The following is a 23,713-nucleotide window of genomic DNA, read 5'->3' on the forward strand; positions in this document are numbered from 1 at the left end:
TTCTCTGGGCTGCAATTTCGACCCGTCCTCGCGGCCTACCAGCGGGCCTGGAGCGGCGTTTCCTGTCGGGGACCGCCCAGTACCTCGGCTTCGGCGGCGCCACAGCGCTGGAGCGCTATCGCGGAGCGGAGCGGGCGATGCCTTGCCCGGGACGCCGCGCTGGAACTCCGGTGAGCTGAAGACCGCCAATGAACATCGCGGAGCTGCGGGACTGTGGGGTGGCCAGCTGCGGCGCTGAACTTTACATCGGGAGCCTGGGATCTCGCGAGCTCCATCCGGCACGGCCTTGTTGGCTTCGGAAGCCGCGGTCTCCGGTAAGGGAAGCGGCCGTTCCAGGGTTCCCATGGCACTCTGAGGATTCTCCCGACGCCGGAGCACCACCACCCGGCGAGAACAGCCTGGAACATCGGGCCTCCGTAAAGGCAACTGTGGAGGCCTCAATGGGCCCGACTATGGGTGGACATGGGATGGGGACTGGACATTGGGCCTTCCCCCACAGTGGGAGCCATTGTGGGGGGATGTTTTTATGTTTAAATTTCTTTATTACTGTTATGTCTGTATTCTTTCTTTATGTGCTGCATTGGCAAGAAGCATTTCACTACACCTAGGTGTATGTGACCAATAAAATAACCTTTGAACCTTTGAAATGTTGGAGAAACTCAGCGGGTGCAGCAGCATCTATGGAGCAAAGGAAATAGGTACCGTTTCGGGCCGAAACCCTTCTTCAGACGAAACGTTACCTATTTCCTTCGCTCCATAGATGCTGCTGCACCCGCTGAGTTTCTCCAGCATTTTTGTGTACCTTCGATTTTCCAGCATCTGCAGTTCCTTCTTGAACAATAAAAGTAAAATGAGATACCAAAAATAATCCCTCCCCAGTCACTGCCAGTGAGCATATGCAAATACCAGCCTGTCACAACAATAATCCACGATAAATGAATGGGTAGACTGTTAAGCTGTTAAACTGTTAAACTGTGCTTGATGATCAAGCATTTATAAAGTCTGGAATGTATTTAATAAAGGTCCCCACGATTTCTGTAACCTTCCATTTGAATGTTGAAGTGAGTACCTGATTTTCTCGAGCTTTAGGCAGGACATAATATCTGTCAGCCATTGAGTATGAGTGGGCGGGGTAGGTTCCGTCCACCTGAGCAGGATTGTTCGCCGAGCCAGAAGAGAAGCAAAAGATATAGTGCGGCGTTTATCTACAGTTAATCTAACCTCCTCACCAGTGACCCCAAAAAGAGCGATTAGAGGCTTTGGTTCCAATTTGATGTTTAACACCCGGGATAATGTATGAAAGACCTCTAGCCAGAACTCGTTAAGGTTGGGGCATGACCAATACATAGGGATAAGAGAGGCTTCAGAAATTTTACATTTAACACAGAATGGACTAAACTCAGGATAAATAGTAGATAATTTGGCTTTTGAGATATGAATTGGATCAGGCAGTGACGAGCACATAGAGAGGTGGAATTAACCAGTTTAAGAATGGAACTCCATGTATCTTCTGAAAGAGAGGAGCCCAAGTCTTCCTCCCATGCTGCCTTGGGAATTTTATTGCTGTTTATCAACATAAGGACCAAAGTTGTGCCAATGAAAGTCAAAGAAGCCATTTTGAGACTGAGAAACAAGAATAAAACTGTTAGAGACATCAGCCAAACCTTAGGCTTGCCAAAATCAACTGTTTGGAACATCATTAAGAAGAAAGAGCACTGGTGAGCTTACTAATCGTAAAGGGACTGGCAGGCCAAGGAAGACCTCCACAGCTGATGACAGAAGAATTCTCTCTATAATAAAGAAAAATCCCCAAACACCCGTCCGACAGATCAAAACCACTTATTCAGGAGTCAGGTGTGGATTTGTCAATGACCACCGTCCGCAGAAGTCAAGTCAAGTCAAGTCAAGTTTATTTGTCACATACACATACGAGATGTGCAGTGAAATGAAAGTGGCAATGCTCGCGGACTTTTGTGCAAAAGACAAACAACCAAACAACCAAACAAACTATAAACACAATCATAACACACATATTCTTTTACATAATAAATAATGGAAGGAAAAACTTTCAGTAGAGTTAGTCCCTGGTGAGATAGGCGTTTACAGTCCGAATGGCCTCTGGGAAGAAACTCCTTCTCAACCTCTCCGTTCTCACCGCATGGCAACGGAGGCGTTTGCCTGACCGTAGCAGCTGGAACAGTCCGTTGCAGGGGTGGAAGGGGTCTCTCATGATATTGTTGGCTCTGGAGTTGCACCTCCTGATGTATAGTTCCTGCAGGGGGGCAAGTGAAGTTCCCATAGTGCGTTCGGCCGAACGCACTACTCTCTGCAGAGCCTTCTTGTCCTTGGCAGAGCAATTCCCAAACCAGATGGTAATGTTCCCGGACAAGATGCTTTCCACCGCCGCTGTGTAGAAGCACTGGAGGATCCTCGGAGACACTCTGAATTTCCTCAATTACCTGAGGTGGTAAAGGCGCTGCCTTGCCTTACTCACGAGTGCTGAGGCGTGTGATGCCCATGTCATATCCTCGGAGATGTGGACTCCCAGATATTTAAAACAGTTCACCCTATCCACAGGATCCCCATTTATCCTCAATGGAGTGTACGTCCTCGGATGATGTGCCCTCCTAAAGTCCATGATCAGCTCCTTCGTTTTTTTGATGTTCAAGAGGAGGCTGTTATCCTGGCACCAGAGTGCTAGACCAGCCACCTCCTCCCGGTAGGCCTTCTCATCGTTGTCTGAGATCAGGCCCACCACCACAGTGTCATCAGCAAACTTAATTAATGAGTTGGAGCTGAACCTAGCCACACAGTCATGTGTGTACAGGGAGTACAATAGGGGGCTGAGGACGCAACCCTGGGGCGAACTTGTGCTCAGGGTGAGGGACTTTGATGTATTCCCTCCCATCTTGACTACCTGGGGCCTGGCGGTGAGAAAGTCCAGGACCCAGGCACACAGGGAGGTGTTGAGCCCCAATTCCATTAGCTTTCCGGCCAGTCTGGTGGGGACTATCGTGTTGAAGGCTGAACTGTAGTCTATGAACAGCATCCTCACGTAGCCCCCCTTCTGGCTGTCCAGATGGGATAGAGCGGTGTGCAAGACCTGGGAGACCGCATCGTCCGTGGATCTGTTCGGACGGTATGCGAACTGCAACGGGTCCATGTTCCGAGGGAGGAAGGCGCAGATGTGTTTCTTCACCAGCCTCTCAAAGCATTTCATGACTACCGAGGTAAGGGCCACTGGACGGTAGTCATTCAGACAGGCTGGGGAGGCATTTTTTGGTACCGGTACAATGATGGATTTTTTGAAGCAGGCAGGGACCACGGACTTGTCCAGGGAAAGGTTGAATAATGTAGTGAGCACTGGAGCTAGCTGCGTAGCACAGGACTTGAGTACTCTCCCCGAGATGCCATCGGGGCCTGCAGCTTTTCTCGTGTTCACCCGTGTCAGAGCCCTCCTCACGTCGTGCTCGGACAGCGAGAATGTGTGCACATTCCTCCCTTCAGCTTCGGTAGCCAGCCCGCTGACGGTATTGTAGAATAGAATAGAATATAGAATAGAATATAACTTTAATTGTCATTCAGGTATACACATAGACACAGTGCACATTGAACGAAATTTTGTTGCATTGACTCTTCAAGTAGCAGCAGAATATAACATTTATATCAGGTGATCAGTAAAAGTGCTTAGTGTGTCCATAAAAAGTACTTCATGTGCATAGTTCTGTAAAATAGATATGTAGGAAAGTTTTAAAAAGTGGCAATGTATAAGAATGTTCTAGCCTCGGTTTGATTGTGAGTTCAATAGTCTTATGGCCTGGGGGATGAAGCTGTTGCAGAACCTGGTTGTCCCGCTCTTCATGCTGCGGTACCTCCTCCCAGAGTTCAGCAGTGTAAACAGTCCATATTGTGGGTGTGTGGGGGCTCTGGTAATGCCCTTAGCTCTTGTCAGGCAGCGTTTGTAACCAATGTCCATGATGGGAGGAAGAGAAGTCCCAATGATTATTTCCGCTGTCCTCACCACTCTCTGAAGGCACTTCCAGTCCGCAGCTGTACAGCCGCCGCACCACATAGAGATGCAGCTGGTCATGACTGATTCAATGGTGCTTCTGTAGAATGTGGTGAGGATGGGAGGGTGGAGGTGTGATCTTCTCATCCTGCGGAGGAAGTACAAATGCTGCTGTGCCCGTTTTACCAGAGATGTGATGTTTGTAGTCCAAGTTAAGGTATCCGTTATATGCACTCCCAGGAACTTGATGCTTTTCACCTGCTCCACTGCTAAGTTGTTGATGCACAGCGGAGTGTCGATAGTCGGCAGACCTGGAGTGGTGTTGCCCCTCTCGAAACGAGCGTAAAAGGAGTTCAGGTCATCAGCTAGGGAGGTGCCGGCACTTGCGGATGAGGGAGGGGTGCTCCGGTAGTTGGTTACAATCCGTAGCCCCTGCCACAGGCTTCTGGTGTCCTGCTGCTCCATCTGTAACTCTATCTTGTCTCTGTACCTTCTCTTTGCGTCCTTCACCGCCCTTCGCATTCGGTAGGACTCTGCCTTGTAGACGTCCATGTTTCCTGATGCCAGGCCCGAGTTGTAGGCAGCGGTGCGAGCATTCAGGGCCACACGAACAGACCTGTCTACCCAGGGTTTTTGGTTCGGAAAGGTGCTTACCCTTACCGTGGGGACGATGTTGTCGGTTACTGTTGCGATGACTGCTTCCGCAAACTCACTGACGTCACTGGAAGACTTCATGAACAGAAATACAGAGGCTTCACTGCAAGATGCAAACCACAGGTTAGCTGCAAAAATAGGATGGCCAGGTTACAGTTTGCCAAGAAGTACTTAAAAGAGCAACCACAGTTCTGGAAAAAGGTCTTGTGGACAGATGAGATGAAGATTAACTTGTATCAGAGTGATGGCAAGAGCAAAGTATGGAGGAGAGAAGGAACTGCCCAAGTTCCACAGCATGCCACCACATCTGTGAAACACGGTGGTAGGGGTGTTATGGCCTGGGCATGTATGGCTGTGGAAGGTACTGGCTCATTGATGATACAAGTGCTGATGGTAGTAGCATAATAATTCTGAAGTGTATCGACACATCCTATCTGCTCAAGTTCAAACAATTGCCACAAAACTCATTGGCCAGCGGTTCATTCTACAGCAAGACAATGATCCCAAACTTACTGCGAAAGCAACAAAGGAGTTTTTCAAAGCTAAAAAATGGTCAATTCTTGAGTGGCCAAGTTAATCACCCGATCTCAACCCAATTGAGCATGCCTTTTATATGCTGAAGACACAGCTGAAGGGTACTAGCCCCCTAAACAAGCATTAGCTAAAGATGGCTACATACAGGCCTGGCAGAGCATCACCAGAGAAGACACCCAGCAACTGGTGATGTGTGTCGTGTGTGTGTCGTGTGTCGTGTGTGTGTGTCGTGTGTGTAAGTGTATATATACACACCCACTGAATTATTTTCTCTCTCATTATTATATGGTTTACAGAGTGTACTGTGTGTACATATTCTGTTGTGCTGCTGCTGCAAGTAAGAATTTCATTGTTCTATCTTGTACATATGACAATAAAACACTCTTGAGTGGACTCTGGGTGTCAGAGGTTATGGGGAGAAGGTAGGAGAATGGCATTTGGAGGGAGAGTTAGATCCGGCATGATTTAATAGCGGAGTACACCTGATGGGCCAAATGGCCTAATTCTATTCCTATCTCTTATGATCTTATGATTTCACTCCAGCCATCAGGAAGGAGGTACAGGAGCCTGAAAACTGCAACCTACAGTGGCTTGCAAAAGTATTCATACTCCTTGAACTTTTCCACATTTTGTCACGTTACAACCACAAACGTAAATGTATTTTATTGGGATTTTATGTGATAGACCAACACAAAGTGGTGCATAATTGTGAAGTGGAAGGAAAATGATACATGGTTTTCAAATTTTTTTACAAATAAAAAACTGAAAAGTGTGGCGTGCAAAAGTATTCAGCCCCCCCCACATGTGTAGTTTTCCACCACACATAGCGTTTTGCATTTAGGCCAAAAACTTCAATTTTGGTCTCATCTGACCAGAGCACCTTCCTCCACATGTTTGCTGTGTCCCCCACATGGCTTGTGGCAAACTGCAAACGGGACTTCTTATGGCTTTTTTTTCAACAATGGCTTTCTTCTTGCCACTCTTCCATAAAGGCCCGATTTGTGGAGTGCACGACTAATAGTTGTCCTGTGGACAGATTCTCCCACCTGAGCTGTGGATCTCTGCAGCTCCTCCAGAGTTACCATGGCTGCTTCTCTGATCAATGCTTTCCTTGCCCGGCCTGTCAGTTTAGGTGGACAGCCATGTCTTGGTAGGTTTGCAGTTGTGCCATACTCTTTCCATTTTCGGATGATGGATTGAACAGTGCTCCGTGAGATGTTCAAAGCTTGGGATATTTTTTTATAACCTAACCCTGCTTTAAACTTCTCCACAACTTTATCCCTGACCTGTCTGGTGTGTTCCTTGGGCTTCATGATGCTATTTGTTCACTAATGTTCTCTAACAAACCTCTGAGGCCTTCACAGAACAGCTGTATTTATACTGAGATTAGATTACACACAAGTGGACTCTATTTACTAATTAGGTGACTTATGAAGGCAATTGGTTGCATTGGATTTTATTTAGGGGTATCAGAGTAAAGGGGGCTGAATACTTTTGCACGCAACACTTTTCAGTTTTTTATTTGTAAAAAAATTTGAAAACCATGTATCATTTTCCTTCCACTTCACAATTATGCGTCACTTTGTGTTGGTCTATCACATAAAATCCCAATAAAATACATTTACGTTTGTGGTTGTAAAGTGACAAAATGTGGAAAAGTTCAAGGGGTATGGATACTTTTGCAAGCCACTGTATATGTTCAGGAACAGCTTCTTCCCAACAACCATCAGGCTCTTGAACACTGCACAACACTGACCTCAACTATGAACTTCTATCTTTGGTTGAACGAGGGACTTTGTGTTTTTTGCATTACTCTTCTGATTATTAATTTATTGGGGTTTTTGTTTGTTACATATTATTCTTAGTGTATTGCATTTACGCTGTTACGCTGCAAAAAAAAAAGCTTGTTGTGTTGTAAGTACATATGACAGTTAACCAGTGTTTACTCTTGACAAGGATTGCAAATGAGAAACCTTTCCACAAGATGATGAAGGGTCCTGACCCAAAGCATCACCGTGTTCTTCAGAGATGCTGCCTGCCCTACTACGTTCCTCCAGTGTTTTAGAACATAGAACATAGAACAGTACAGCACAGGAACAGGCCCTTCAGCCCGCAATGTTTGTGAACATGATCTTATTGGCCTGTACATGATCCACATTCCTCCAAATACTCTTAAACACCACTATCACTGCGGAGCTGCGGAGCTGCGGACTACTCACCATCGTGGGGCTGGCCGGCCTCGGAGCGTGGGGAGCGGTGGTGACTCGCTGCTGCGACTCAATTCCTGGGGCTCGGAGGCTCCAGCAACGCAGCCGCAGGTCCGGTGGACTGGGACATCGGGAGCCCGTGGGTCCGGGGGGAGAGACCGCTTCCCGGAGCTCCCGCAACGCGACTTCTCCAGCCCGTGTCGCGGAGTTGGAACGACCCGGACCGGGACGTACATCGCCCGGCACGGCTTCATGGCCGTGGGACATTCCAGCGCCCGCCGGGGGCTCCAACATTGTGATTTTTAGACTGGGAGCGGGGCCGTAAATCGCCCGGCACGGCCTAAAATGGCCGTGGGACTTATCATCGCCCGCCTGGGGCTTGGACATCGGGAGAGAAATGGAGAACAGGGGAGAGAAAAGACTTTGCCTTCCATCACAGTGGGTTCACTGTGATGGATGTTTGTGTGAATTAAATTGTGTGTATGTCTGTAGAAAATTGAGGCTCACTGAGGCTCAAATGACAATAAATGGTATTGTATTGTATTGTATTGTAACTCCACCACCACCCCTGGCACGCATTCCAGGCCCCTACTCTCTGTGTAAAAACCATGTCCCTCACATCTCCATTAACCTTTTCCCCTTTCACTTAATAGCTCTGCCCTCATGTGTTGGACATTTCCATTCTGGGAAAAGGGTTCTTCTTCTTCTTTTCGTGTCCATCTTGTTACAAATGTTGGCCTCGCTGTCATCGTCCGTGCTGAAAAGGACGCAAGCTTCCGGCGACAATCAGTGGAAGCCATCACTTCTCGCAATAGATGATGGTGGTAGCAGAATTAGCTCAGGATACTTCCAGTTTCCAGCCCCGTGACGTGGACGCTCCTGCTAAAGGGTTCTAACTGTCCTTTTTTTCCCCCACAAGATGATTTTACTCATTTACTAATTCCATGATTTGCTGCAATAGCTTCTTGGGATGTGCGGTTAGAAATAACAAAATGAAAAAAAAACTGCAATTAATACTGCAGTGAAACTTCTCAGTACTGCAGTAATACTTCTTGTCCTTCCAAATGAATCCGGCACAGAGACTTACAGCATGCGGAGGTAACCACTCTGTCATTGAGTTTCCTTCAGTGGGGATGTTAAGAAGGCAGCTTGGTGGATCCAAGAAAATATCTGCAGTGTCAAAGGGGTAATGCTGAACAATCTACATTATACACAAATAGAACTCGCACATTGTGATTCACCATGTCATTAAACCACTGCACCAGGATTTATATACCAAGGGAACACGACACCACACTCTGTATAACCCTAGCCAAGAACATTAAATAAAAATGTTTCAAAGCAAGAGCGGGCAATCATTCAAAATCAGAACCAACTCTGCCATGATCAGTGTGTACTCTGACCAGCGTGCAGAAATTTAAGAAAAACACATTTGTCAAGTCATTCAAAACCTTTACCAAGATCCACTTGTCATGTGCGGCTAGGAGTCCCTTCCAGGCAAAATGCTGGAGGACATATTAAACAGCACCAATTCTCGCTTACTGTTGCTGCTAACACATTGGTTTAATTACAGATCTGGCACTCTGTTTTGAGAAAATCAAACAACTTCTGCAGCCTGATGAGATATACCCTGCTGTTGGCAGCACTGCCATTTCCAATTTGACTTGTGCTCACTTGTAATCACCCAATCCATCATGAGTCTGACCTTCAGTCACTTTAGGGTGGTCAAGACAAAATACGCATAGTCAAATGGAGATTTTTTTTCCCTTTAGCAAGCAAACCTCAGTGGCAGGCAAGATCTTATTTTGGAAGATAAAGACTTCTGTTGTCACTCATTCTACAGCTATCCTGCAGAATATATGCACAGAATCATATCTTTCACGCTAGCTGTAAGCAGCAGAAGGTACCAGCGAGGAGGGTTCCCGTGAACCGTGGCCATACCATGACAGCAGGCCTGGCTCACCTGGAGCAGAATCGGGAGAGGGAAGCCGTTGAGCCTGGCCTCTGCTCGCTCCAGAAGACCGGGAACCAGAGAGGAGATGGAGGGAGTCGCCAACAGTGTCAGAAGCTGGACAAGGGCCGGTAAGAAGAACTGGAGGGCTCTTAACTTCCGCGCCCTCAAGGTCAGCGGTGGGAGGCGTTCCGGGACACAAAGGTTGAAGATGGTCCGGCAAGGAGAGGGGCAACAGTTCATGGGATGGCTGGATGGAAGCGACGGCTACAACGGGCTTTTATAGTCAGCTGCAGCTGGGATTGTGAAATGACACCAATATCTGGTGACTCTTGTATGTGGACTCAATGGGCTGTTTCCATGCATTATATACTTAACCGGGAATTGTACGGCAATAATCTTATTGATACGTATACAAAAAAAGAATCTCATTGTACCTTGGCATACGTGATATTAAAGGAACCGTTGAACATAAAGTCTACGTACACTGTCTACTTCATGATGTAGAGACACAAGGAATTGCAGATACTGGAATCTTGAGCAAAACACAAAGTGCTGGAGTAACTCAGCAGGTCAGGCAGATTTGTGGAGGGAATGGATCGGCAATATTTTGGATTGGGACCCTTCTTCAGACTGATTGTAGGGGGAAGAAAGCTGGACAAGAGAGTCGGGTGTGAGACAAAGCCTGGTAAGTAATGGGGCTGTCCCACTTGGGCGACCTAATCCGCGAGTTAAGAAGAGTATCTTCAAGCTTCAAGCTCGAGGGCACTCGGCTGGAAAGCCTCGAGCTGGATCGACCGTCCGTGTTGAAACCGCGAGCTGGATCGACCAACAGCGCACACGCACACACACACAAATACATCGCAAAGGCGGGGGCCAGGGAATGCGGGGGAGCGCTGGCTGAAATTCACACCCGCGATGAAGAGGAAGGTAAACTGCTGCCACAGTGTAAGGTAAGTCCTTTAGAGAGCGCGGGGGGAGAGAAGGTGGGAGAGAAGGTGGAGAGAAGGAGGAGAGAAGGGGGGGGGGGGGAGATGGGGGAGAGAAGGGGGAGATAATGTGGAGATAATGTGGAGAGAAGGGGAAGAGAAGGGGGAGAGAAGAAGTGGAGACACTTTTAAGAAGTATAATAAAGTTTAGCGGGCATTTAACATTACCGGTCGGTTATCCTTGGTCCTGAAAACTCCAATGAGTCAATCAAAATGCCCGGTCAGCGAAGGAGATTGCCTATGGCTGCCCTCGACTGCCTGTAACTAAATAGTGACCCCACTCCACTGCACTACAAGTTCAAAAATTTTTTTTCAACATGCTGAAAAAATGTCCACGACCTAGCTGAGGCCACGAGTTCCAGTGACCTCATAGGATCTCCTAGGACCACATGTCGACCATGCTGTGAATTTGAAGGTCGAAGACACTCTTCTAAACTCACAGATTAGGTCGCCCAAGTGGGACAGCCCCTTAATAGTTAGATGCAGGCGAGGGAGGTGTGACTGGCAAATGGGTGGAGTATAGGGCCTGTCCCACTTACGTGACATGTCGCGGGATGACGCCTGTATGGTCGAGAGTAGTCGCCCAAAGAGTCGTATCTTTTTCTGGTCGCCGCTGGATTTTCAACATTTTTAACATTTTCGGCGACCTGCTGCGACTATAAGGTGAAAGACTAGTGGTGAAAATGGCTAGAGGTGAAAATGGGACAAAAGGGTGTCGGATAAGGAGAGAAAAATAGTGAAATGTAAATCCAGTGGCAGGGATATAGGTCAAAGGGGAGAGGGTAGAGAGGAGGGAACAAGGGAAAGGGAGGCGGAATAGTGGGAGAAAGTGGAGTACACACGGGTGGGAGGAGGGCACAGGAAAGAGAGAAGCGGAGGAGCAAGTGTTGCTTAAAATTGGAGAGTCTATGTTCATAACATTGGGTTGCATGCTACCCAAGCGGAATACGAGGTGCTGTTCCTCTAGTTTGCATGTAGCCTCACTCTGTCAATGGAGGAGGCCCAGGACAGAAAGGTGGGTGTGGGAATGGGAGTTTAAATAGTTAGTAATCGGGAGATGCAGTTGGGCTAGGTGGACCGAGTTGGGTGAAATGGTCGCCTAGTATAAAGCATGATATCATTTGCCACAGTCAGATTATGAATACGACTGCAATATAGCCACGTATTTACATTGCTTCTTCAGTGGTAGTTCAATCTTCTTGCATCTTTGACAAAACCATGAACTATCCCATGTAGCTGAACCACTGTGATGAAACAGCTACAGTTATTAAGTACAATGCAATGAAAGTTATCTGAAATTACAAAGAGACCTTGATCAACTGGGTGAAGGGGCCGAGGAATGGCAGATGGAGTTTAATTGAGATAAATGCGAGATGTTGCATTTTAGTAAGACAAACCAGGGCAGGATGTAAACAGTGAATGGGAGGGGGCCTCAGAAGTATTGGAGAACCAAGAGACCAATGGGAGCAGATACATAGTTCCTCAAAGTGGCCACACAGTCGGCAGGGTGGTGGAGAAAGCATTCAACACGCTTGCTGAAGGAGATGGCATGTCATGTTGCAACTGTTCAAGACGCTGGTGAGGCCATAGCTGGTGTACTGTGTATAGCAAGGACATTGGAAGGATGTAGAAATTATTTAAGGGGTTCTGGATGGTTTGAATGACAGGGAGAGGTTGGATGGGCTGAAACATTTTTTCCCTAGAGTGCAGGAGACTGAGGGATGACCTTGCAGAGATATGTAGAAACATGAGGGGCATAGATAAGATGAATATCCACAGTCCTTTTCCCAGGGTTGAGGTCGCTACAACCAGAAGGAATAGGTTTAAGGTGAGATGATAATGATTTAAAAAGGGTCCTGAGGGGGTAACCTTTTCACACAGATTGTGGTGAGCGTATGGAATGAGTTGCCAGAAGTGTTGATGCGAGTACAATTATGAGATTTAAAAGTCTACTTGGACAAGTACATAGATAGGAAGGTTTTGGAGGGACAAAAGCCAGGCACAAGCGTGGGCTAACTTGGTTACGCCACATGATCGGCATGGACAAGTTGGGTCAAAGGGTCTTTTTCTATATTCTATGACTGTAGTTTAGTTTTAGTTTAGTTTAGCAATACAGCGTGGAAACAGGCCCTTCAGCCCACCGAGTCCACGCCGACCGGTGATCACGAGTAACTATTTCTCTCCTACACCTTAGGGACAATTTACTGAAACTAACCTATAAATGTGCACATCTTTAGAATCTGGGTGGAAACCGGAGAAAACTCACACGATTACAGGACTCCATACAGACAGCACCCATAGTCAGGATCGAACCCGGGTCTCTGGCGCTGTAAAGGCAGCAACTCTACTGCTGCGCCATTGTGCCACTGTAAGTCAACAATCACATGTAAATAAACATGTGATCTGCTATGCAAAAATCAATATTAATTGGAATCATTAATTTAAAAAATGTTAGTCAAGTGAGAAATAAACAGCTCATGACGTAACATTCTGCATGAAAATAAAACAACCCGACCGTCCAAAGTAAATGCATTAAGGAAGCAATTCAAAAGCATCTAATGCTCATTCATTCATGCAGCCAAATTCCAGACTGTTATCACCGTCATAAAAGATGCCTGTTCGTGTTGATGCGCAGAGTCCAGCCCTGTGGTTGGATAGACTATTAATGGAAACCAAATGTCATGTTTTTCTGATTTTCAGTTTTTCGCCACCACGATTAGCTTGACCAATTATTGAAAATCTTTAGTGATTTATTGCTCAGTAATTAAGGAAATAAAGTCATTCTTTTTCAAATACAAGTACTTTAAAAGTAAAAGTAACAGCATTGCAGACATAGGAAGTGGCATTTGAAAGACTTTTGGATAGGCACATAGGCAGTGAATAGAGTGATCTGGATTATGTGCAGGCAGACAAGAATTGGTCTTAGCATCATGTTCGGCACAGTAATTGTGGCCTGTTCCTGTGCTGTACTGTTCTATTTTTGAGATGAAAACCATAAAAAACTCAAGCAGGTGAAATTTATTGTCAACATTTCAGGTGCTGGATCTGAAAACAGGCCTTCACTGAATGAGTCTGAAACAAGGTCCCAAAACATTGTCTATCTATGTCCTCTCGAGATTGTGTCTAACCCACTAAGTTACTCCAGCACTTTGTGTTTTGTTTTGTAAAACAGCACCCACAGTTCCTTGTATCTCAACAGAAGAAATACATTTAAAAAACAGATTTCAAATTATTTGAGATTTTCTTTTACACATATTCATTTGTCCCCTTGTATACAAGTTACTATCACGTGGAACCCACAGAGTCAGATTTTATAGAAATTATCAATGGGAAAAAATGGATAGATTGACAAGAGAAAAATTATAAATAATTAATATGCAATAAAAAAACGAAATTCCGAAGAGTACAAAGCCGTGCGGTGCGGTTGTTGCAGAAATAAGCTGAAATCTCCACAGAAGGGAAAGGTGCTTGTGTAGTCAGGGCACATTCCACAGCAGCTGACAGAAGCCAGTTTGCTCATAAACCATCAGCAGCATGCAACTGCTTGCAATCAGGCAAGAGATTCACTGCATATTCTGCATGTCAGGGCTGCGTTAGAAGAAATACAAAATGGGCCGTTTAAATGAAATAAATGGGATAATACACAAAATAACAACGTGCATCTATGGTGCCAAAACTCATGAGGCCAATATTTGCATCCACAAAAGAAGCATCATTCCAGCTCTCCAGTGTTCATTTATCTCAACCAAATCAACTATAAATCTGTGACTCTCGACACCTATGGGCATATTCTGTAATACATAAAGCACCCTGTCTTTTATATAAACTTGCTTTAACTACTCTGTAATCTACCTACGGCAACATTTCTTAATTAACATGATTAACTGGAGGCAGAGAGCATTTTTGAATTTAAATGTAAAATACTGATCCTCTCTTCTTTTCTATCATTACTTACAGCAGCAGAGGCCAAGAGTGAAACAAAACATATATTGTGGAATACCAATGAAGCTATATGTTTAAATCCGAGAGTCATAGTCATACAGCATGGAGACAGGCCCTATTGCCCAACTTGCTCATGCCGTCCAAGATCTCCATCTACATGTCCCACCTGCCCGCATTTGGATCTATAATCAATTAGCCATCATACACATAGGGTAGTGGGTGCCTGGAATGTGCAGCCGGGATGGTGATGGAGGCAGATACCACAGTCGTGTTTATGAGGCTTTTGGGTACATGGATATGCAGGGAATGGAGGGATATGAATCACATGCAGGCAGATGAGGTTTGTTTATCTCAGCATCTTATTTGGTACAGAAACTGTTGGCCGAAGGGCCTGTCCCTGTGTTGTAGTGTTCTATGCTCATGCCTGGAACAAAAGAGAATTTGAACAGAACGCTCTGGAGTACCATTTTAATTTATTAATCATTATTTGATTATCTATGCTGCTGGTAGAGCTTCTGCCTTACAGTGCTAGATAGCCGGATGCGATCCTGACCTTGGATGTGTCTGTATGACGTTTGCATGTTCTCCCGCTGACCGTGTGGGCTTCCTTCGGGTGCTCTGGCTTCCTCCCACATCCCAAAGACGTGTGGGTGTGTGGATTAATTGGCTCTCTGTAAATTGCCCCTAATGTGCAGAGTGTATGAGAAAGTTGGATAACATAAAACTGGTGTGTTCGATGATTGACGTAGACTCGGGTGGCTGAAGGGCCTGTTTTCATCTTTCAATGAAAGAGGTACATTAGAATGGACTCGAGGCAAGGACAAGAATAGATATAATCTCTCTTCCCCCACTTGCCAGACGTTTAAGAATCCTACCAATATTTGTTGTCAGGACTCAGGGTCAAATACAAATAAGATATTGGAAAATGATTATTATTGGAAGACAACAACCAGCTGTGAAGGGGAAAAAATGATCAGAGAGAAAAACGTATAGTTGCAATATTATATTAATTTGGGTCTGAAGAAGGGTTTCGGCCCGAAACGTTGCCTATTTCCTTCGCTCCATAGATGCTGCTGCACCCACTGAGTTTCTCCAGCACTTTTGTCTACCTTATATTAATTCAAGTTACTTCTTGTCAAAAAGTTGAACTCTCAACTTTCACTGTGAGCAGGTTGCCTTTCACACTCAACTGTAAACCCTGGAAATTATTTCACCAGTTGCAAGAAGACTTTCAGAGACATAGTCAGTTAATATACCACATATCAAGTATTGTTTAAAGATCAAGCAACATATTAACTATCTCTTTTATGAAGAAAACCGCTGTTTGGAGTGGAAATCTCCTAGTCTGTGTTTTCAGTGCCTGTCCAGTCACTGTATCTCTGACTTCTACCAATGCAGGAAACATAGAAACATAGAAAATAGGTGCAATAGTAGGCCATTCGACCCTTCGAACCAGCACCGCCATTAATATGATCATGGCTGATCATCCAAAATCAGTAACCCCGATCTGGTTTTTTCCCCATATCCCTTCATTCCCTTCGCCCTAAGAGCTAAATCTAAATCTCTCTTGAACACATCCAGTGGATTTGCCTCCACTGCCTTCTGTGGCAGAGAATTCCACAGATTCACAACTCTCTGGGTGAAGAAGTTTTTCCTCATCTCAGTCCTAAATGGACTACCCCTTATTCGTAATGTGTGACCCCTGGTTCTGGACTTCCCCAACATCGGGAACATTTTTACGGCATCGACCCCGTCCAATCCTGTAAGAATGTTATATGTTTCTATAAGATCTCCTCTCATCCTTCTAAATTCCAGCAAAAATAAGCACAGCTGACCCATTCTTTCATCTTACGTCAGTCCTGCCATCCCGGGAATTAACCTGGTGAACCTATGCTGCACTCCCCCAATAGCAAGAACGTCCTTCCTCAAATTAGGAGACCAAAATTGCACACAATACTCCAGGTGCGGTCTCACCAGGGCCCTGTACAACTGCAGTAGGGCCTCCTTGCTTCTAAACTCAAATCCTCTCGCAATGAAGGCCAACGTGCCATTAGCTTTCTTCACTGCCTGCTGTACCTGCATGCTTACTTTCAATGACTGATGTACAAGCACACCTAGGTCTCGTTGCACCTCCCCTTCTCCTAATCTGACACCATTCAGATAATAATCTTCCTTCCTGTTCTTGCCACCAAAGTGGATAACCTCACATTTATCCACATTACACTGCATCTTCCCACTCACCCAACCTATCCAAGACACCCTGCAGCTTCATAGCATCCTCTTCGCAGCACACTGCCACCCAGCTTTGTGTCATCCGCTAATTTAGGATGATACATTTAATTCCCTTGTCTAAATCGTATTGTAAACAACTGGGGTCCCAGCATCGAGCCTTGCGGCACCGCACTAGTCACTGCCTGCCATTCTGAAAAAGACCCGTTAATTCCTACTCTTTGCTTCCTGTCTGCCAACCAGTTCTCTATCCATGTCAATACCCTACCTCCAATACCATGTGCTCTAATTTTGCACACTAATCTCTTGTGTAAGATCGTGTCAAAGGCTTTTTGAGTCCAGATACACCGCATCCACCAGCTCTCCTTTATCCATTTTACTTGTTACAACATCAAAATATTCCAAAAGATTAGTCAAGCAAAATGTAGTCAAAACATCTTTAATAATCGACTCCAGCATCTTCCTCACTACCGATGTAAGGCTAACTGGCCTGTGGACCCGGGAGCTCCCGAGAGAGTTTCAACCACCCCGACGCAGGAGTTTCAATCACCCCAACGGGGGCTTGGATCTTTGGCTGCAGGGGATTTGATCGCCGTGACCGCGGGAGAACAAGAGGAAGAAGATGGAACTTTATTGCCTTCCATCACAGTGAGGAACGTGGAATCCACTGCGATGGATGTTCATGTGTATATCATTTATGGTGCTTTAATAAGTAATATACTAAGCTTTTATATGTATTTTATGGTGTTTTTTTTATATGCAATGTATTTTATGTAATGTCATCCCTTGTCTGGACCTTGAATCCGAAATAAAGTTTAATAATAATAATAATGTTAACTTATGTGGTTGTGTGTCTTGTTGCTTTTCATTTAGTATGGCTGTATGGTAACTCAAAGTTCACTGTACCTTAATTGGTACACATGACAATAAACTGACCTTGAAACCTTGGTCTATAATTCCCCGTTTTCTCTCTCTCTCTCCTTTCTTAAAAAGTGGGGTTACATTATCTACATTCCAGTCCACAGGAACTGATCTAGAGTTGAGAGTTGAGACCATCCTGGCCACACACTCATCTCCCAGCTGCCTTCAGGTAGAAGGTACAGGAGCAACATCCAGGTTCAGGAATAGCTACTTCCCCACAGCCATCAGGCTATTAAACTCAACTCAAACAAAACTCTGAACATTAATAGCCCATTATCTGTTTATTTGCACTTTATCTGTTTTATTTATTCATGTATGTATATATTTATATAATGGTATATGGACACACTGATCTGTTCTGTATTCATGCCTACTATATTCTGTTGTGCTGAATCAAAGCAAGAATTTCATTGTCCTATCTGGGACACATGACAATAAACTCTCTTGAATCTTGAGAACATTGGAAAATGATCACCAATGCATCCTCGATTTCTAGGGCCACCTCATTGAGTACTCTGAGATGCAGGCCATCAGGCCCTGGGGATTTATTTGCCTTCAGTCCCAACAGTTTACCGAACACCGTTTTCTGATTAATGTGGATTCCCTTCAGTTCCTCCCTCCCACTAGATTCTCGGTCCCCTAGTATTTCCGGGAGTATGTTTGTGTCTTCCTTAGTGAAGTACTCATTTAACAGTTCTGCCATTTCCTTGTTTCCCAATATAAATTCACCTATCTCTGACTGTAAGGGACCTATATTTGTAGATGGAAGTCTGTTGCACCCTGTGATGAAAATGATCATAATCCATTATTATGGAAAATTAATCCATTTTAAAATAAGGCTGTAGCGTAACAAAATGTGGAAAAAGTGAAGGGATCTGAATACTTTCTGAATGCACTGTATGTTTAAGGTGAAGGGGGGAAAATTTAATAAGAACCTAGGGGTAACCTTTTCACACAAAGGGTATGAAACAAGCTGCCAGAGGAGGTAGTTGAGGCAGATTCAGATTCAGATTTCAACTTTAATTGTCATTGTCAGTGTACAGTACCGAGACAACGAAATGCAGTTGTCTGCATTTCGTGAGGCAGGGACTATCCCAACATTTAAGAAACAGTTAGACAGGCACATGGATAAGACAGGTTTGGAGGGATAAGGGCCAAACACAGGCTGGTGGGACAAGTGTAACTGGGACATGTTGGCCGGTGTGGGCAAGTTGGGCTGAATGGCGTTTCACAATGTATGACTCTAATATCTTAACAAACACATCCAAAGTTTTGTTTTTAAAAACAACCTCATAATATGGGAACAAATACTAAAAGGTCACCATATAGCAATAACTAAGATTGATATTCATTTCATATGATGCCTGCAAGTTTATAAAGCTATCAACTGATTTCTCATTTCAAATGTTACAATCGAACTTTGTTTTCCACGATAATTCAATTATAGCGTCACTTGGCTCATCAGAGCCTTCTAAGATAACAGCCTGTTTCATCTGCCAGAGTTCGCAATGTATATGGGACATCTTAAGTATATCTTACATACAACGTTAACCATAGGACAAAATGAATAAGATCACAGGTATCTACAAATCCATAACTAAATGGAGCAGTAAAACTAAATCGCCAAGAGGCTATGGTTAAAAAGTTATCTAAAAACATCTCTGCCTTCTTTAGCATAGTAGATACACAACATTTAGAAATCTTGCCAGACTAAAGCTAGAGTAGTTGCTAGTTGGGGAATTGATATGGTGAATGCACAGACACTTTATTCCAGGATACAGAAATCAAGATTGGAGGGTATAGATTTAAGGTGAGGGTGGGGGGGGGGGGGGGGGGGGGAAGATTTAATCGGTACTGCAGCTTTTTCCACAGAGAGGATGGTGGGTATGTAGACCGAGCTGCCAGATTAAGTAGTCGAGGCAGTTACATAATCAACATTTAAAAGGCATTTGGACAGTATGTGGAAAGGTTTACAGGGATATGGGCCAAACGCAGATAAATGGGGCCAGCTCAGATGGGGCTTCTTGATCGGCATGGATGAGTAGGGCCAAAGGGCCTGTATGACTCAATGACCAGTTTGCAGCAAAGATGTTAAATGTGATAGATAGAAACTGTAGTTAGTGTCATCCACAGTAAAATTATTACATATTCGCTCACATCTAGCAGTCAGTAGCAACAATAGTGTAAATCCTGGCCAAAATAGAGCCAGAATAGAGCCAAAATAAAGCAGAGGATTCATTCATTACAAGGCCTTTTTTGGCCAATTCTGTATTTCTGTATAAGAAGCCACAGGCTGCTGGCTGGTGTCAGGAAGTCTAGGACCCAGATCAGTGCATCAGATAAGAAATGTATAAGTATCTATACCATTGTTGGTATATATGAGAATCTTGCAGAGGACCTCGAAGTGGGTGGGACTGCGTGACCTTTTGGGCAGTGTCTGCTTGCACAAGGCTGAAGGGCTTGGCCAGGCAGAGACAAGGATCGTACCCACGGTCGTTTAGGTATCGTATACGGGAATTTGCTGTTCGTTCTAAAAATAAAGATTAGTTGGTCCAGTGCATGTCAGTGTTTTTTACTGAACTAGACTGGGGGGGGGGGGGAGCTTTAGGAGTGTATTTACAATAGCAGCTATAATTTAACGTTGAATGCTTCCTATAAAGATCAAGCATTCATTGTAGGTAGAATAGTAAGATTAAACGAGAACTTACCAGTTTGAAGTTTGATCGTTATTTTATGAGGAGTACGTTAAGGGATTACGTGAAGAACCCCGCCAGGACGTATGCGTGTCATTCTTCAAAGCAGCGGTGTGAAATCACAGATAACAGTAATGACCTGAACATAGTAAGATTAGAGAAAAAAGGATACCAGTTGAACTTTATGATCGAGGGTGGGAGCGGAGGGCACGTAATCCCTCAACGTTACTCCTCATAAAATAACGATCAAACTTCAAACTGGTAAGTTCTCGTTTAATCTTACTATTTTACTTCGGAGTCACGTGAGTGACTACGTGAAGATTTCAAAGCTCTGTGATTTCATGCCGTGGAAACGAGTCCATGCCTCACAACTGCCTTAATTGACTAAGGGAGGAAATAGTGTTAACGTATTCAAACATGAATCCGACATTGAAATTCCATGATGAACTATTAACAACAATTATAGCCCCTGTCTTATGGGGTAATCATGATACAGATCTAATTTTGATTCTGCAATGTCACATCTCATTGCCTCTGTGCTGTTTAGAGTTCTCTATGTATAAGAACAAATGTCTCATAATGCATAGGCAATCATCTATTGGGTATGCACTGAACTCTATATGAGGCCTGACGATCCCGGTCTGTTCTGTTAAACTCATTCGTGGATGTAAAGTTATTTTACTCGTAGAATTGGTGTTACTATCCAGCCTTGATTTATGTAAAGACTGAATTCTGTGTGCTGAGACCAATGCCATAAGCATGACCATGTCATGTGCAAGTCTATGCAGGGACAGAGCTGTAGCTGGTGACCAATTCCTCAGTAATGTTGGACTATACTCATATACCATATAAGGGAATACTAGTCCTGGGGATATTAAAAATTCCCCTCATGAGTTTAGTCACCAGGGGGTGAGACCCGACAGAATGACGCTCTGATCCTTGCCCCAGAATACTGAAAAGGCTCCAGTTTGTGGCACTAAACTGAGCCCCTCATCATAGTGGAGGCTAGCCAGGAATTATGTTCGAGTTATGTTCGTCGTACAGTAGTGATGTTGTTCCTAGGACAATATTTCCCACTTCCTGATGTGGACCGATATAGTTTCTTCGTGGACTGCCTGTGAGCCGCTGTATATGTTCATTGTTCGGTTCGTTAGTCCCAGGTCCGGAAATGGTTACTTAAGATTCTGCAGACGAACACATTTGTCCTATTATGGTAGGGATGATTTTCCCGCCCGTTACGGGATGAACCAACAATCTGGTTATTTCGGAACGGAGAGCCATGTTTAGTTGTATTTTGCGTAATACCCGACTGATGAGGCAGAAAGGAGGGAATGCATAGAACGAACAATCCCCCCCCCCCCCCCCCCCCCCCATTGCAGCGAGAAGGCATCCATTGCTGATGCCCCAGTCTGATTCCCAAGAAACACAGATAGGCAACTGGTGATTAAGCCGAGATGCAATAGATCAATCTCTGGTGTTTCATATCATGCTACAATATCAGCAAACACTTTGCGGTCCAACATCCATTCGATGTTTGTCATTGAATTTGCGTGACCTGGTGTCTGCCACTAAATTTGAGGTTACCTGGTAGGTAACTAGCTGATATTCAAATGTTTTTCTGAATACACCATTGCCAAATTGTGTTGATACCGATTTGATTCCACCCATGTAATTAGTATATGTCACCATGGTGGTGTTATCAATCTGTAGTCTAAAATGCAGGTGATGCATTTCTGAACAGTATGATTTTAGTCCATAGAACGCACCCAACATTTCCAAGTAGTTTATGACATGTATCTGAAGCAATGATGCTTCTTGTGCATCCCATCTATATCCACAACTAGAGATGGGGTTAGTAGCACGCCAACCATGAACACTGGCATCAGTTTGTAGCACCACTGAATGGTTGCTGACAATGATAGGGTTTGAACAATGCCCAATATTTCCCCAATCATTGTAATTCCATGATTGCTTAGATTGGTAGCCTCATTGGTCTCTACACATGACCAGTATTGATTTTAAGTCCTTATACCTTTGTCCTTGTAATTATTGGTAATACAAAGGTCAAACAGTGTGGCTGGAAAGGCCACAGTATTGCCAATTACCCTTGCTACCAGTCAAATAGGTGGTTTACTGATGTCAATGAGGTTGTTGGCCTCAGTTAAGTCTGTACCTTCCTTTGATAAGTTACCCACATGTAGACTAAGTCAAAGGTGAACCCCAAGTAGTCCTTAGTGGTGGAAGGTGTTAGCTTAGAATTAATAATGTCTATAATCCTTCCGCATAGGCACCGTATAGTAAGCATCTTTTAATAGATGCAATCCATAAAGTAGCCTATGGAATCAATTGTTTGGCAGTAACAAAGGTTTCCAATTTCGAATGAATTTACTGCACAATGTATTCAGGTTTGTCAGACCTGAATGAATGGTAACCACATCTTTTTGTTTTTCGTAAAGATATTGACACGAATTCCAAAGAGTCGTGTTGGGATTTCCCCATGATTCCCTAGCATCTAGCCTCTCCAGTTCAGCATGCGCTTCCAGTTTTTCTTATCGTGAAGGCACGAACGTTCAGTTCGGTACATGCTGAACCGGGAAATTTTGTGCACAAATTCAATTGTATATCCCTGAACACTAGGTAGAAAATAAGTGTTAGTAGTTATTGCACTCCATGCCTCCCAAGAAAATGTAATCTACACACCAATTTGTGTTATTTACACCTCCTGTTTTTTGGAAGAGACCAGACCCCCCTACCTCCATGGTGACCAGTGGAAAGTTTGTTTTCTTCCTTGCAGTCGCCGTAGAGGTTGTGGCGTCGGTTTTTGGATTTGGGGTTGCACGTCTTCCACAAAGGCCGGTCTGGGCCAGGCCTAAAAGACTGTCCTGTAGCCCGGCCTTTGAGCTTTCACCAGCTTCTGTGTGTCTTCCTGCTGGTGGGTGCGTGGAGGTGCTGTTGTCGTGTGTAGGAGATCCTGCCTGTTTCCGCCTTTATGAGCCCCAGGGTATTGGCCTCCTTATTGAGCTCTTTTACCTGTTTTGACAGGTTGCCCCCAAGTAGTAATATTGGTGGTTTAATCCCTCCAGGTCTGCACAGCTCTGCAAACGTAGGGTTTAAAGCTGGGCGGATGGCGTTCTCCTGAGACTATTAATCTCATACTCCGTATTGCAGAATAATGCCACAGCGTCTTAGCTAAACATCCTGCCTTCTGACTCCCGTTCCAATGTGTTTTCAGATGTAACTGTTCACGGTGGGAAATTTTTGAGAGATACCCATTTTCCGGTCCCAAATATTTGGCAGTAGTGTCTATTACAGCCATGTTCCTGTAGTTGTTTTTAGATGTACAAACTTGGACTCCTTTTCCAGGTTTCCTTGTTCTTGCACCCCCTGCACACTGATTTCTTCCTTCAGCAAAACCCGTCTTCAGAGCCAGCCCAGAATTGGCTCCCAGTACTCCCCTCTGTCGAGGGAGATGCACTGTGCAGCCCTGATAAGGTGCTGCCATGGGTGTATTATATACCCATTGTGACTAGACTCCATCTCCCAGAATCTGTCACAGTGGAGCATGTGCTCCATAAGCCGCTCCA

The 23,713-nt window shown here is 44.7% G+C and overlaps 1 protein-coding gene across 1 annotated transcript in view; it reads right to left on the reverse strand.

Annotated features, from left to right (window-relative positions):
* fars2 (phenylalanyl-tRNA synthetase 2, mitochondrial) overlaps positions 1–23,713 on the reverse strand; it is a 316,890-nt gene that overhangs the window by 252,486 nt on the left and 40,691 nt on the right. The gene's annotated exons all lie outside the window — the stretch shown is intronic.

This window comes from Amblyraja radiata, chromosome 2 (genome assembly GCF_010909765.2).
Source record: "Amblyraja radiata isolate CabotCenter1 chromosome 2, sAmbRad1.1.pri, whole genome shotgun sequence".
NCBI lineage: Eukaryota > Metazoa > Chordata > Chondrichthyes > Rajiformes > Rajidae > Amblyraja > Amblyraja radiata.